The 15,574-nt window shown below is 40.6% G+C and overlaps 1 long non-coding RNA gene across 1 annotated transcript; it reads left to right on the top strand.

The window, feature by feature from the left end:
- The first annotated feature begins 753 nt into the window (after window positions 1–753).
- On the top strand, window positions 754–6,482 carry LOC112565200. Its single transcript, XR_003099368.1, has 4 exons — window positions 754–1,375; window positions 2,837–3,199; window positions 4,124–4,238; window positions 5,316–6,482. It is a non-coding gene; the product is annotated as an uncharacterized LOC112565200 (long non-coding RNA).
- The last annotated feature ends 9,092 nt before the right edge of the window (window positions 6,483–15,574 follow it).

The following is a 15,574-nucleotide window of genomic DNA, read 5'->3' as shown; positions in this document are numbered from 1 at the left end:
CTTATTCTACTTGGCGCATTCGCACAGACACACACGAGGGATACCATTGTCCACTCACTCACTAACCAGCCAAGTAGCCAGCATCGACAAGAGAACGACCAGCCTACTGACGCTACACCCCGCCTGCAGTGGAGAAGTGGACAGGTGACTAACCCTCGCTCCCCGTCAACCTGGCGGACAGGTGAGGAGCCCCTCAGGTGTCACTCTCTTCATAGACGTCATTGACACCTCTGCCAGCCGGCTGGTCGCGTTTGGCTGCTATAACCACTCATAACACCTCTGGGCTCGTACAACTCAGCACTGGCACATATACCCGCCCGCCTTTTCTTTGTCGAAGGGTCCTCCGGCTTGTTAACAAGCCACCCTAGACCTAACTGGAGGGATTGTTACTTCCCCACTTAAATTAACACATGACAAAGACGCTGTGTGAGTTCAGTCGTTGGTATCGAAGTCATTAGCTGTGTGTGAGGATATACATATTTCCTGCGTGTAAGGAGATATATATTTCCACTTTAATATCTGACCAATGTTTCGCACTGCTGGTTGTAACTCAGTGGCCCTATGGTATTTTTTCGAATATACAATCTGGTCTCTTATCTTCCATTTCTTTGACCTGTCTCTTACCAGTCTTCCACCCACCCACCTATTTGCTCTTAGTGTTTGTGTGTTGGTTGAAAGGGATATATGGTCGGCTATATTCAGCGTCGTGAATTGCGATCCACAGCACGGTGTGGCTACGAACATTCTAACAGTGTTATAAAGCTGAGAGGTGATCGAACCGGTATACATAGAACAATAACTAGCCTTGGCGACAGCTTGGATTATTTGGCATGTCGCCAACTACGTGGATACGTTGTCAAATCAATTCCGGCTTTGTCCAGAAACATTGGAGTCACTGCACAGACCTGTTTGTCTGCATTACGGACTTGAATTAGGCAACGGTGATTGCGAAGCCAGACCTGTACAAGTCTACTAAACTCCTACAATGTGTAGTAAGACTGTAGGCATGAAATGTTGGTGCTACTTTGTTTTAGGAAAAGGCACCTCCAATGGATATGTGTTGAGAAAATGCTGTGGCGCGACAACGGAATTGAACCTCCGACAGATTCCAGCGTCGGCTTTTGTGGTTGAAATTATCATACTCACCCGATGAGTTTCAGAAAGCTCTGGGATATATACCTCTGGCAGCTAAACAACTTTCAGTTTGTTGATATGGCTTCTGGTCGGAAGAATAAGCAGGAAGCGAACATCAAAACCGGGGAGAGTTTTGACTTGGTAACGAAGTCTTTGTCATAAGCTTTATTGCAGGTTTCAGCCAAGAAGACGTGGGACGATGATTTAAGCTGAACTATATGCATGCTCATCGGGGAGAAAAGTAAGCAGATTCTTGTTACTGGCTTGAATTACTTATTTTTGTTAATGCTGAAGATGGCTTAATTCAAGTCAATAAGACATCAAATTCATTTATTATTTTTTCGTCTCGTCGTTGTTCTCCTTTCTCTCAAACATTGGTAACATGAAAATCATAAGAAGATACTAGAAAATATGTGTAATCACAGGACTAATCGTATGTGTTTTTCTGCGCATGTGTACAAACATTTACGTCAATATCTAAATATATTCCGGGTCATGTCAAGCCTAGTCATGTCTAGTCATGCAAACAATTAGACGTGTGAGGGTTTGGTGACAGATTCACCAAAAAAAATTACAAAATAAATAAATAAAATAAAAACAAACCTACAAAACGTAGACAATTATAGACAAATTTCTGTCAACCTGTCAATGAGAGAGTAAAGTAGTAGACGCCATTGTTATCTTGCAAAATAGGTCAAGCTGGTGTATTTATGCGCCACTAATAGTCCATTTGCTTCTTCCAATTATTTCTCTGACAGCCTAGAGCTGTTCGCAAGCATGTTTTAATAAATAATATAGAACGTTTATAACCATTTTAGATTTCTAATATTTATTTTTATTTAAAACATAGTTCCCGATATTCACACGTATGTCACATCCGGTTAACATTCACGTGAAACAAATGGCAGCTGTAAAACTCGTCATGATTGCTGTCACATCATGCATTGTTATGTCTGCAACTGGTTAAGTGGTCTTAAGTATTCACATTTTTTGTGGGGCACTTAATGCTAATATAAGTTATATAAACTCGCGCAGCCTTAGTTTATTATATGTCTATAATGCGGCCAAGGCGGATCAAGGGAGGGTCTCAACTTTTTCAGAGCAAAGCTCATGGGCTATTGAATTGATTTTAAACATTTAAATGTATTGAATTTCAATCCTTTCAAAGTTCTTGCATATTTACAGTGTTTGTAAACGGAGGTAGATGAGAAAAATATCACACAATTCAAGCTAGACTCGCATTATCAAACATTTGTGCAAAGGTTGTGTAATGTCATTATCCTCATGAGATTGAGATGAAAATTACTGTATTGTATGTTTTATTTTTACACCGAGACTTTTAGGGTGTGCATTGCACTATTTTACTGGAAACTGATGCTGTTCAAAGTGTTACAAGTGTTACAAAGGTTTGTGCCTGTGGTAGTAGACTAGTCATGAATAATCACTGTCAGGCATGTCATGAATAGGAAGAAGAAGAATTGTCCAGTCTTGGTCAGATACCATTGTGCTGACTATTTTAGCAGAGCTTCTCAAAGTCAAACTGCCTTTGTAAATTTATTCCTACACATTATTTCATGTTAACACAGTAAAGTGTAAGGAAATGAAAGTTATTATCAACACTGCATGTTATTAATGTATTCAATTTAACAAACACATTACCACAGCTGAAATAACCTTTATTTGATTATTTTATTTGTTGCAGGGCATGCACCTGGCAATGATATAATATGCCCAATGAAATATCTAGAGGGAAGAGAGATAGAAATTAATGCCAGCATACATTTACCAGAAGACATCGAGGAAGAGTGTTTGACAAAACACGAAAACCCTGTAATTAATCTTAAACTCTCATCCGGGGACTTTGAGTCAATCATATGCAATGAAGCTTTTAATCTCGGTGTATGTAATTGCATAGAGGTCCAAGAAAATGTCCTCAATTGCAGTTTGGTTTTACCCGACAACAGGGCCAAATATGAGGGTGCAGAAGTTACCTTTAAGTATTACAGTCTATTACCTACTTGCGGACAGTCTACAGGGCCCGACAAGTCCTGCAGAATTACTTATGGTTAGTACTTTGCTGTGAGGTTTTTGGTTATTTAATAGTAATTGTATTTATTTGCTTCTAGGAAGCCAAAGTTTGAGACTGGACAAGCTATAACAGAGTAGAAAGAGAAACATTTTATGATTTTGTACCACGTTTCTGTGTAATACATAATAAAAAGACGGAGTAACCCTGACCCTTGCGAGACTCAAAAGAGATGAAAAAGTAGAAAAAAATCAACAGCTAAAACAGGGAGAGTCATTTAGATAAGCAAAAGAAGCTAAAGACATAGTTATTGCTTCAAAATCAAAATTGTAATGAAAGTATAGCTGATACTGGAGAAAGGCGCCATTTAAATGTACTTATTATTTTTGTAATAAGTAGAGTTGGTCAGGAAGCGTGACAGTGTAATGCTGTTTAGAAGCACAGAGCATTTTTACATTGTTTTCCAAAGAAAATAAAATAATAAATAATCGTACGTACATAGCAACTGTAAACATTAATGAAAAGAAATGAATATTTTAAAGTTTTTGTAAGATTGAAATGCATCTACATTTTGCATAACGGTGAAAATTCACCAATAAAAACACATCACATGTCTTAAAAATGTCCTTCCTTTTTGTATATGTCCATAAAATGTACAGCCATTCTCAGTTGCAAGAAAAGGACTTTTTCTGAAACCGTTTTATTTTGACTCTTCTGGGTAGAGCTAATGAGACATGGTATCAGTTCACTTCAGTTACTGAACCTGTGCTTGTTGTTTAGGGGACTTGGTGGACTCAGCAAATCATGTTTCTCTAAAAAGGCCTTATGTCTTTAAAACACACACACACACACACAGAGAAATAGGATAAAAAGCAGGGTAAAATAATTTGTTGAAGAGAACAAAATACATAAAAGAGTACTTATATTGTCTATTAAATTGGCCATGTTTATTTTCCAATTAAGACGCTTCCTCTGGAGCTGATGGTCCAACCTCTGGTGGAGTCTCTCTGGGTCTAATCATCATCCTTATCGCATTGAGCTTTCTGCCATGGCTGTTCTGTTGAGGAGACATAAATCTGTAAGTATTTGGGAATACCACTTTCTCTCCCCTCATTTGTTTTAGTACACAAAAGGCTGTCTACTTAAAACTACTTAAAACATCCATAGTTTGGGTAGTTTTATCGCCAATTTCTGATCATGAATTGCCAAGGGTGTTTATCGGCAAAAACTGTTACCACTTAATGATATAAAAGAATAGAAATACTCCTACATTTCAACTCAAGGCTAAACATTATTGACAAGGTGGATTGAATTATTGTGAAAGACTATACAGTTGCCTGGTAGCAATCACATTGAGAGCATTATGCTTTTGTTCTTTCCAAAATTTGATTCTCTCTTTCTTTGTTTTTGCTTGTCTTCCCTTTTTTCAGTTCTTTTCTATTTCTTTCTTCTCCACACTTTCCTCATCTTAACTATCCCCCTTTTCTCTCCTGCTTCATTATCGGTAGGTCATCGTTAAATTTAGTGTATGTCTAATTAAGTCACATAATGAGTATTATTCGCTGGGTACTTGTTTCAGCTGTCAAGACAGCTAAGTTGATTTGCTTCTTCTGGCTCCTTATTCTACTTTTTTATTTTCTTTTAAAGTACTCTATCTCTATCTTTAACCTTTCGCCCCAAACCTCTCTCATTTTATTTGTGGAAGGCTACTTAAGTGGTTCAGGATTCTCTGGGTGTAACCAGGTTAAATGCAAACAGTTTAGACGACTAATAGACTGCTTTGTCCAAAACTGACTTGCAGCTTGGTAACTGTTAATGAACGGTTAGACAAACATTCTCGCCACATCTGAACGGCCATTAGGGTGCACGGGTACATCAAGGGATACAAACTTAGATGTATATTTCTGTCTGTAATAAATTAACATATACATTATCTTATTGACACACCAGGCAATCTCTTTCTTACTCACACACACAGAGTAACGTTTTTATTTTCATTTTGTCTCTGAAAAGTCTTATTTTATAATTATTATATTAATTTTCCTCATAGATGATCAAACATAACCTTCATAATTTACTTCTTTTATTGATTAATTTATTGATTTATACTTTAGGAAAGTTGGTTGTTTACTTCGTTCTGCTTTTTTGTCTGCAGACTGTTTCTGCCTGATTGAAGCGAAAATGCACACCACTGCATGTCCAGGATATTCTGAGATCAAATGTGCGAATGTTCATCTATCATCCCATGGGACGTCTCTTCTATGCACCATGCACTACATATCAATGATGTTTAAAAAAGAAGAATGACGAGAATACTGAAGACAACGACCGCTAAATATTTCTTCACCACTTTAATCTTCATTGGATATCCAGCATCTGATAATAACAGCAAATCCTTTGGATGACGGAATATAATATTCTCGCTCTTATCAACACTGCTATTCTGGTAGAAGAGTGAAATTAATTTAACAAACTCCTTTTGTAAATATTGTCAAATTTGTATATGTATCAAAACGAGGATTGTGAAAAACCACCTGTATACTCAACGCATGCAGTCGACATTTTTGAGGCATTTATTAGCTGTTGAAGCATTTATGAATACTTTTTTTTCTAAAAAGGGTTCATTGGTATTGTGTTTAGAGTTGTATGGTAGCTTACAGGAACATGAAATACATCTTTTTACCAAGAAGCAAGAATTTAAAACTTTGGTAATTTTAAACCATTGACCGGCAATGTAAATGATTCCTTGGACGAATACAGTGTTTGTATGCATGTGTGTACTAATACAGATTTACTCATGATTTACAACAAAAAGTTGTTTACTTTTTGCCACATCTGCATCGTCGATGTGACCAAAGAACTGTGGAATCAAAAGATATTGCTCCTTTTTTGTTAGCTGTCAAGAACAAAACATAACCAAAGGGAGGTAATATCACGACGGTAGTATTATTGATGTAAAATGGACAGGGTTAGTTTAAAGTTTATCTTAAATGATGTGTCATATTGACAGTCAGTAAAAAGTGTTGCCAAATCTACACTTCATCACTTTAATATCCTGCATGGCTGGCTGATCACAGTTTTTTCAATATCTTGTTCAGTAAGCCAAAAAAAACAAAATGGTGTCTAAGACACTTCTTCATACTTTTGATACAAATCCTGGTTTGCCTTTATGGCTTCGGTTCTCGTTTATATGTATTTATGTACTTAAGTCCTGCTTTTCTGTGTTTCACTCAAAATTTAAAAAATATTTTTATGACCAAATCCTTGAGATTGTGCTGATGCTTTTTGTATGTGCCTTTTTATCATTAAAAAAGGATAACTATTTTGTGTGTGTATATGTGTAACTCTGGTTGTTGATTGGCGGATTTCTTGTCTGTTGTCATGGTAGCTGTTTTTTTTTTGGTCAACGTCGCAGTGACGGAAAAACTTCGGAAGCGTGACGTCAATGACAGTCCGTGCTAAGTGAACCCTCGCTTCACTCTTTGCCAGCTTTGAAACTTGTTCTGGGGCTAATTCAACAACTTTTAAACACTATGAAGGGCTGCATAAAGTTAATTGCGACTTGCAAAATAACTCCAGGCCTAAAACTGATGAAAGGTAAAGGCAAAATAAATGAGAGTCCAAAGCAACCGAGACAATGTTTAACTGCAAGTAGGTTAGATGAGTGAACATCACGAGCACCGTCTCTGTAAAGTAGAATTACGAACAAAGTCTGAGGTTTGACATGTGGGGTGTTCAAAACTTGGCAGTGCTTGCAAACTGGCAGAAACCTGTTAAAAAATGCCTAATTTTGTGATAATACAAAAAAGAGCAATTTATCAGAAAGCTGCCGCCTCCTGCCAAGAAAAAAAAACTCAAAGCAACACACAAGCCAGTGTGTAAAAAACAATGAAAACCTAGGAAAGTGCCACCATACAAAGTGATGAGTAATTGTAGTAATGAGAGGAAAGTTAATGAATTTTTAAAATATGTTGTTTGATAAATAGGGTGCTGAAATCACAATAGAAGCATAGTCTGTGTTATGAGTGGCAAGCTCTGTAGCACCATTACCAACAGTAACTGTAAGATAGGGTTAACAAATAGTACATAAGAATATCAAGCTGGTTTCAAAATTATTTTGTTTTCATTTACTCTGTGTATTTTAGTTCTTCAAATATACGGTGCATTTATTACATATTTCATTATTCAGTTTGTTCTACATGCCTTCTGAGGGTTCTGAGTAAACCTTTGGACATTGAATTTTAATTCTGCATGTTTCAATAGGGTTTTAAGAATGTCTGACAGAAGAAAAGCCAGGTTTGAACAAAAACTTTTGTTACCTTATTGTTGACAAAGGATAAATCTCTATTTACGAGGGCAGGGCTTCTGCTTCCACAAAACGTTGCGTACAATAGTCAGTAAAAGTTAGGAGGACCCCTTCAATTTTCGTCAGTGGGGTCCCAGGGGACCCCTTCAAATTTGGGCGAAGAACAGATACAAAATTGGGTAATGTAGTGTTGACATCGTAGCCCAATCTAGTTTTTTTGTTATTCGTCTGCTGCAAGGTGAGAGTTACTTCCCTTGCACTGAGGTTTTTTTCCCCTTACCGGGAAGAGTTCCATTAACTTATATCCAAGATGTCGTTGCCAGCGTGGTTAGAATCATCGTCTCAGAAACGGAAAGAAAGTGAGCACTCCAAGTACAGTAAGCATAAGCTCATCACAGATGCTTGCACAGACTTCATGGCACAGAAATCTCGCCGTTTCTGACTAGACATTACAGTGCTTTGTGTGCCTGAAAGACAGTTGAACAAAGTAGCTGATTTGTTAGGGTTTTTTTTTTCCAACTTTGTAAAGGGACCCCTTAGAGTTAGCCTGGACCCCTTAGAAATCTGAAGAAGGGGTCCCTGGGACCCCAAAGAATTTAGCCTTAGCAGAAGCCCTGCGAGGGTAACAAAATAAGCAAAAGTTATATTTTTTACATCTATCTCTATATGAATATATGAAAAACGTATTATACATTTTATATTTGAATGGTTTTCCCACTTTTTAGAAAGGAAGCGACTGAAGTTGTTGCTTAGCGCAGCTTTTGCCTTTCAGTTGAGTTTCAGTTGAGTTTCAGCAATACTAAAAATGTAACCACACTACATTACATCAGTTTTTTAGTTTTCTCATGTTTTAAATGTAAACTTTACCTATATACCCCTCGCTAAATACTAACTCGATCGTTTAAAACACAAGACGCTGCTTTATTGTTAAAAGGCAAAGCAGCATTAAATAAGAAAAAGCAAATTAAAGAATGACTCCCCGCTAACGCATTCACAAGAAATGTGATAAACGTTATAATCATATAAATCATATTAATCAAGGTTGGCAAGTCAGTGTCCAAAAAAACTGCGTCTTCGTGATTTCTATTAATGAACTCCATTTGCAATCTCGTCCAGATTAAGCAGATCAACCCTCTCTTTAAATACATGCATAATGAGACAGTTATTCAAGCGCGTTTGTGTCATGGAACTTTTCAGGTATGTTTTGTTTTGTTTTAAGGCAGAAAAACTGCGTTCTGAGGCAGTTGCCGTGGTAACTGGGATAGTAAGATACAGTTTCAAAGCTTATCGATCTCGCTTAACATCTTCTCACTAACCCTTCCGGCCAAGAGCAATCCCCCCGCTCCCATGTTACCTACTGGTCAGCTCTTCCAGTACCTCTATTACAAAATACACTACCAAACATTATACCTAAAAAAGAAAACACCAAACCCCCGTGACAGCAACGGTCAACATTCCAAGCTCTGCACATATACACTCAGCGCGCACACACTATGCACACATGCGCGCATGCACAGGCCACGCCAGTCACACTCGGTCACACACCGTGGGTGACAGCGAGTGGGTGGGGGATGTTTGATGTTGGTCAAACGAAAACCGCCAAAGAAAAGGCGTCGCATTATGGGGGAGGGGGGAGGGAGACGACACTCGATTGTACCGATGTACTGTCCGGCTGCTTTCTTCACTCAGGCTTCAACACAGCCTGCAATGAGCATGCAAACAAGACCAACGGACTGTCCCCGATCTGATCGTCAGAGGTGTTACAGCCTCCACTTGCCTCAGGGCCCGCTTTTGTGACGGTGATGACCGTCTCCTCTCTACGTTCCCCTACCTTTCTTCAGTTCTTAACTCTTTGTGAGGAATTACGTCTCAAATATTGGGGGGGCAAAAGGATATTCCTGCCCCCCCCCCCCTGTATGTTCTAGTCAAGAGTGAAAAATCTGTTTCTTGCCGAGCAACAACCGTTTGGTAATATTGCCGAGGACAAGAAAGCTGCCAGCCTGGCGTTACGAACTTGGGTCTTGTCTTCTTGCTTTCTTTTGATTCCTTGTGTGACAAATGTCATCAGTCAGTTAAATGTAGACTGAACATACCAGCTAGGCGTGGTAGAGTGTCTTGTCCTCCACACAATTAAAGAATCACTGAGAGAAAACCTCTGAGATGTATAATTAACTTGATCCGAACAGAGAATTTGCATGTGGCCATTGTCATGAGAAACTCATCCATATAACTTGCCTTTCGAGCACGATTTATTATATGATCGTCACTACAAGATGCTTTATGATCTCAAACCAAAGAGTGGGGTACGTTTGCACCCTGTGAGGGCTCCCATACCCAAATCGAGAAGTCGTGCGCGACCTAGACCGGAAACGATTTGTTTTCGATGATCGACATGTAAAGCTGCTTTGGCCATTTCCGTGTACCAAAGTTATTTTCCTCGCAGGCTTCGCCATTACATCTCATTTCAAACATGACAGTATTTTTACATAATGCGACATTGGCACATTCCTTCCACACCAATGTCTCTGGCTGCTTCTCTCCATTGACGGACAAAGCTCAAAGTTGCTGTGGCACTCACGATGTCGACATCCTTCCGTCGCCGACGCCTCCACTAGGAACCCAAGATCTTTCTCGCGTATCTATTGCGTCATGCGGAAGCATCAACACTCGACGTCTGGCAGTCCCTCCAGCGAGCTCAAGATGTAACCACGAGCCGCATTCTGACACATCGGGTTATGGCGAGAGCTAACTCGACCTCTGTTCAATCTCGTCGACACTCGTTGGTCCACCGGCAAACTACTGAAAGCGACTAACTAGTATGCTCGTAGAGCCTCTGCCCACCCAACGGGATAGCATCATGTCCTCTCTATGTACTAATCTTCTGTCCGTGGGCTTCTGCCCGTGATGAACAAATGTTTCTTTTTGTTCAGCAGTGCTTTTAGGCCCTTGGTCACCCAAGGTTTGTTGTTAGGATAAACATACACTGCCTTGATGACTGGTGCAATCAACACTATTTACTCCTCACTTTTACTCCTAACTGTTTGTTAAATGTCTGTATGGGTATGTGAGCAAAGACAAATTTTCTGTCCTCCTGGCAGACAATAAAGTCTGTTTGATTTGATTTTTTTGATTTTTAGTTAAAATAACCAACTGTTACTGCCAAACAAGTGGCAGTCCACAGACATTATCACACAAGATGATGTTGACATGACATTTAAAGTTTGATGCAGACTGAATATCAGCTGGACCGTTTTCATTCATCCTTAATTTAGTATTTCACCACTCCATGAACACTAATCACTCTCGTGCCTTTATGTCAAAAGTTAGACATTGTTTCTTTTTTTTTCCTTTTTTGTTGTTGTGTTGTCTGTTTGGCCAAGAGTGTTGATGCACAAAAAATTATTTTAACTACAAAAGTTCCAATTTTAAATAATCATTATGTTAAAATTAAAATAATACAAGATATGTAAGTTGCAAAGTCTTTCAGTGGATTAGTAGCAACAACCTCTACCGACAGGACGCCAGATATGACTCCACTTCATGATTTGAGAAATCTGTTGACCAGACGTTTAAACAAAGAATGTAATAATAAATGAGATTGAAGTATGTCACAAACCTGCTGCGCTATATTTTTTAATGTTTTTTTTTTTTGGAGCTAGGAAGGAGACAGGGAAAAAGTAACTGGAAGGGGAGGTGAAAGACAGCAATTACTGTCTGAGTGCGCGCCACACAGGGATGGCCGGCCGGCTTTGTTTTTTTTGTTGTTTTTTTTTAATCAACTGGTGTGATAGGTTGTTTGTTCGAAAGAACAAAGGAAAGAGTGTTGAGTGTTTGGATGTTGTTGTGTGAGTTTTCCTTGACGGGGGCGGGGAGAAGTAACAGTCTCCTCGGTGTCATCAGTGTGTCCGGACGTTTTGTTTCTAACAAGTCTTGAACCGACTTGGTGTTGTAGTCCTGACCGGACTGGGCACATCCTGACCAGATTTGTGTTATTTAACAAGTCCTGAACAGAATTGGAAGTTAGCCCTTGACTGGACTGGGCACATCCTGAGATTTGTGTTATTTAACAAGTCCTGAACAGAATTGAAGTTAGCCTTGACTGGACTGTGCACATCCTGACCAGATTTGTGTTATTTAACAATCCTGAACAGAATTGGAAGTTAGCCTTGACTGGACTGGGCACATCTGACCAGATTTGTATCTTGGAGGTGAGTGTGTATCTTTGTTGATTGTTCGGTGAGCGTGTGTTTAATGTTTGAAGAATGTTAGTTAAGTTTGAACTTGCCATTTAGCTAAAGACTTTTTTCTCCAGGTTTTTGTGGGTTTTTTTTTCTCACTTTTGTTGTTTGATCTTCGCTTATTCATCGTATCCGCCTCGGGCTCACCAACCAGAGCTGAATTAGAAATAACTTCAGGAAGAGCATCGGTGTCAGTGAAAACTTTGTGTTACTTTCAAGTGGACATATTTGTGTTACCTAGCAAGTGGAAACTTTGTGTTATATTCAAGTGGAGACTTGGTGTCATTTTCAACTGGAGATTTTTTTTTTAGGGGGGAGGGAATTGAATGGTCGGAAGAACATAAGATGTGTTGTGACAGTGGAAGTGTTCGGACTGTGGGTTCGGAAATTTGGAATTTGTTTTTTTGTGCATGGACCAGCTGTGGAATGTGGCAAACATATTTCACATAAAATATAATATTTTTGCCAAACACATCAACTTATCTATTGTAATTTAACAGCATTGATGCTAGAAAGCTCTGACAAAATCAACTTTTTAAAAATATGTCACAATTTAACATCTACATGTCAGTCCAAATTTTAAAATGACAACATGACGACGACGATGTAGTTTAGCTTATAGTTTACTTATTTTATGAAAAAATAATGTATATTTAAAACAAACTTTACCACAGACAGTCACAATAATGTCTGGTTACTGTCGTGTACCTTGCTGTATGTAGGTGTTAAATAATTTACTGTATCATTTGACACTTTGACACTAATGACCCAGCGTGTCTCTTTCACACCATTGAAAAATCTGTTTCAATACAATTTGCTATAATTTATATCTGAGATCTGATATCTGGCATCGACATTCTCTCAAGATACCGTTTTTATTTTTGCGTTTATTCTGAACTATACGTTTGTCTTTTCTTGGAGGTGTTTCTCAATGTAAGTTTTATTCACTCCTTAAAGATTATCCTTTTCTCTTTTCTCTTTCTCTCTCGCACGCGCGCACACAGATGTGGGTCCCGCTCTACAGTCTGACAGAAGCGGGGGGCGAGGGCAAACTGCTCGCTGGTTTCCTCTGACAATGGAAGAATAAGCTGCTGTAACTAGTCAATGATTGCCAACTGGTGTGTGAAGGATCGCCATCACTTTCATGCCACTTCCGGCGTGTCATTTTCCCGCGCACCACTTCTCTTTTGCCAGGGGAGGCATTGAGGATGTTTGAGGCTGGGTGGTGCACGGAGTGGTACATCGGGGGACTCGGACCCGAGGTCGGCGGCGTTCGACGAGCTGCTGCAACTTTTGACGCCGCACAACAGCCCGACGTCAGGTCTGTGCACGGGCGCCCCCTCGCGGCACGAGGTGACCGCCTCATTAGGCGCACCGTGTCGCCGCGCGTCGCACGTGCACTGGCGCGGTCCTCGCGCGGCACACTTGTTTGACTTGCGGTCCGCCCGCGGCCCACTGGGCCAAGGTGCAAGGCTCGGCAGCTAATCGCCGGCACTCCCCGACCTAATTGGTAACCGAACCCCTACCCCCTTCCGCTGATTGCTGCGCGCGCGCGTCTGATAGGTCACGTGGTGACGACTGGTAAATCACCCATTTTCTTCACCTTCTCAACTGGCGCTCCGATTGAACGCCGCATATTTTACGACCGGGTAGGTCGCCAGGCCCGTCACCACGGTCACGTGACTACCCTCGGGCAATCAAAATTTAGCATTCTAATGTGATGCAAGCCAAGACTGCATCGATATTAGCCAACTCTAAAATGTCTGATCATCACTTCATCTGAGTTAGTGTCACTGACATTGTTCATTTAACGTATTTTTATGTTTTATCCAGTTTTTCTGTCATTTTAAATGGAATTTTTTATGTTAGGATAATGCAAAAGTAAATGTATTAGTCACCCCTTAGAATAAGTAGACTTCGTGTTCTGGAAGTTACTGCATATGGTCACTGTTTGTGGCCTGTGGATAGGATTCTGCTTCCCCACCCCACCCCCACTCTCCATCCTGCTCATTCTTTTCAGTAAAAATAAAAGTGGCTACTTGATTTATAAGGAGCTATTTAAAGCTTACAGATGTAAATGTGGCGGAGGGAAAGCTTTGATTCCGCTTCCACGGGACGTACTCTAGACATGATGAGCCACTTCGGCCAGTTAGGCTACAGGATCCATGCCAGTAAACTACTTCGCTCATTTATTCATGTTTATCTGTTCACCCTGGGCCGTGCCTAGCATTATGCTAGCACATAGCTAGCTGTTTGTTTTTATCTGTTCACCCTGGCCAGTGCCTAGCATTATGCTAGCACATAGCTAGCTTGGTTACGAGTGCTTGCGTTGCTCAGTACAAACTCAAGCCAAAGGCATGATAGACTAGCTGCTTGACTAGCCTTGAGAACGCTGTGGTAGGTAGAAGTGGTATTCGAATATTAACGTCTCTGTGGTAGGCCTGTAAGTCCAGATGTAACTGTGCTTTCAACATGATCATAGACTTACAAAATGGTGGAAGCAGCACACACACACACAAACCCACTTATCTTTTTAGTCTTCTTTGTCCTCCTAGTGCCGCAACCATACCACCCCAGCGGATCCGGTTCTGGGCCGAGGATCGATCTCCTCCTGGTCTGTCTCCGAACCCTGCGTTTCATCTGTGGGTTTAAGTCCAGAACTTGTCTCGTTAAACTCGGTGTCAAATTGCAATAAAATCAAATTGTCAACGTACACTGCAGTCTATGCAAAAACTTATTAAATACATTTTTTACTAAAACAAGGATATCGGCCGGCAACTCTTCCTTGCGATGTAAGTGTAGAAGCAGGACTGAAGTATCGTTGGAAGTCAGAGAAACATTGCAGTGTACTGCTGACGTCAAGCAATGTCTGTGAGACACAATAACAAACACGTTAATGCTTTGTACAAAGCCAGGATAGTGTGTTTTCACGAGCAAACCGTCGATGTCGCAGTTGAAGATGTGAAATATTTTCAGGGGTGAGTCCCGTGCTGTGTCCTGGTGACGGTTAGCACGGACACCTCGTGTCGCGTAGTCACTGGTCAGTGAACTTATTCTCTCCCTTGTCTTGCTTGTGTCTTGCCGTCCACACAAAGTCCCCGACATTATGGATAGCAATTGTCATGAACTGTGGAGGGCCGGACCATCTTGTCACTTATTTCTTGTTGGTCTTTGTAGGGTACTGTAGTCCGTTCGATTCCTCCATTGACTGGGCAGGTAACTCTGACCACGCGTACAATGATGTCTGGAGGGAGAGGATCGGGTAGGTTGTTGCCGTCTGTCACTCCGATGACGTGTGTGTTCCTGGCAGTTGGAGTACCTAGGGGGACAGTAGCAGGGTGTTTGTGGTCCGTCGTGCACTAGTCATCTTCGGTTAACAGCAGCCTCGTTGTCGATGACGTCACCGTTCTGGGGCGTGTGCGTCTCGGTTCAGCGGATTTGTTCATTGTTGTAAACGGCGAACTTGACTTCTTCACGAAGTTTTAGACACGTTAGTTGGTAACGGCTGTATAGCCTGGTGGCTAAAGACGAGGTCTGAAGACTGAAAGGTGGTGTGTTCAAATCTGACAGTGACAAATAAAAAGAGTGAGTGAGTGAGTGAGTGAGTGAGTGAGTGAGTGAGTGAGTGAGTGAGTGAGTGAGTGAGTGAGTGAGTGAGTGAGTGAGTGAGTGAGTGAGTGAGTGAGTGAGTGAGTGAGTGAGTGAGTGAGTGAGTGAGGAGTGAGTGAGTGAGTGAGTGAGTGAGTGATGTGAGTGAGTGAGTGAGTGAGTGAGTGAAGTGAGTGAGTGAGTGAGTGAGTGAGTGAGTGAGTGAGTGAGTGAGTGAGTGAGTGAGTGAGTGAGTGAGTGAGTGAGTGAGTGAGTGAGAGT

The sequence above is a fragment of the Pomacea canaliculata genome, linkage group LG5, assembly GCF_003073045.1.
Source record: "Pomacea canaliculata isolate SZHN2017 linkage group LG5, ASM307304v1, whole genome shotgun sequence".
In the NCBI taxonomy this organism is placed as follows: Eukaryota; Metazoa; Mollusca; class Gastropoda; order Architaenioglossa; family Ampullariidae; genus Pomacea; species Pomacea canaliculata.
The sequence above is the reverse complement of the archived record's forward strand: the minus strand, read 5'-3'. Positions and strand labels throughout refer to the sequence as shown.